This window comes from Pituophis catenifer, unplaced genomic scaffold (genome assembly GCF_029215685.1).
Source record: "Pituophis catenifer annectens isolate HBS135680 unplaced genomic scaffold, rPitCat1.0.hap2 SCAF_1, whole genome shotgun sequence".
Lineage (NCBI taxonomy): Eukaryota > Metazoa > Chordata > Lepidosauria > Squamata > Colubridae > Pituophis > Pituophis catenifer.
The window spans coordinates 180500818-180502569 of record NW_027256881.1 but is presented as its reverse complement, the minus strand read 5'-3'; positions in this window follow the sequence as shown (position 1 = coordinate 180502569).

Here is a 1752-nt window from a genome sequence, read left to right as displayed (position 1 = left end):
TCATAATATAAAGTTAATTATATTAATTATAATTATATTAATTTTAAACATAGAGTTCCTTCTTAATAATTTTGAACTAACACACTTTTCCTGACATTTAGAGGACAAGATGCACCTTCATTTTTTAAAAAATGGTGCCGTTTGCTACCAAAGATAGAGGGTATTTTAAATAATATCACAGTAATTATGATATGATTGCTGCTAGAAGTGTGCTGTATGCTAACTGGAAAGTTCAGTGAAAGGTAAAAAGAACTCTTTTCTCCAGATTTCATTCTTGTTGGAGGAATGTGCTATAAATCCAAAAGTAGGACAAAAACTGTTGCAATTCCCTCAATAGCTCCTGTGCTTCCTGTGCTTAAGAAGGAAAAAATATCCAAAATTACACATTTTAAACTATTATATCATCTGTAATTATGCCATCAGAATCAGAGGTGGTATTCAGCCGGTTTGCACTGCTTCGTGCGAACCTTTGGCAGAAATTTGGCCAAGGCTGCTGAACCAGTAGCATGGCCAGCTGGCCATGCCCCCGAACCAGTGGCTGGTTGCTTGCCCCGCCCGCCATGTTCGTTGCCGCCATGTTCTTCGTGCACGCACATCCCATTGCCTTGCAAGTCCAATGGGATGCACATGCGTGAAGAACATGGTGATGCCAGCAGCTTTTTCTGCGACCTTTGGTACTTTTCGGCGGCCTGCGGTTTATTTGCCAGCCGCTTTCCAGCAGCGGCGGCTGGCTGGGGGCTGCCAAAAACTCCAGTCAGCTTGCCTTCAGCTGGACCAGCTGTTGCGGAAGGTAAGTAGCCCGAACAAATAGGCAGTGGTGGGAGAGGAATCCGGGCTAGGGCTGGGCTGCTAAAGGAAGGGAAACGGGGACGACTGGCGAAGGGAGGGCAGAGGTAGATAGGTGGAAATTCCAAAAATTTTCTAACCTTTTCCTGTGGGCGTAGCTAAGGGGGGGGTCATGTGACTGAGTGGGTGTGGGCATGAGTGATGTCAAGTTGGCCATGCCCACTCAATCACATGGCCCTCACCTAGCCACACCCACTGAACCAGTAGTGAAAAATTTTTAAATCCACGGATCAGTATGATGTTTCTTAATTAATTACTTAATATATAATGGCGAAAAATACCACATAAGTGTGGCTGCATTTGTGACACAGCAAACCATGAGTGATGATTTAATAAATTAATATTAACCTAGAATTAATGCTGGTTCATAAATCCTGGCTCCTCGGGAACATAATGAATCATAATCCTGGTTTGGACTAAATGAATCTCCCTGCTTTTGCCTGCTAACATGAATTAGGAAGGAATTAAAATAAATTACATGTTCTGTGATTTATTAAACAACTGTTCCTAGCTTAATGCAGGGGAGACCTAATTCTTAGCTTTTTAAAGTTTTCTGCAGGCAGGTTTGCATTAAGGATGTTGTAAACGTTCCCTGGAGTGTCTGTCCTGGATGGAAAGAAAGGAAAGAAATGATCCTACCATTTTAATACCTGGTCTACTCCCAGAATTGGGTGTCCCCATAAAATTATTCTTTAAAAGAATAATATATCCTATGCCCTAGCCTAGCTTAAGTGACAGGCAAATGCAGTCAATATACAAATGAAAGTCTCAAAAGATTTATTGCCAGAAAAGTAGTGTCCACCCTTAAGATGGCTGGATTGATGCCTCTGGAAGAAAACCAGGATCTTCCCCAGAATGCTGGATTTTGCACACAATTATTCTTCTATCATCCCATGAAATCACAGG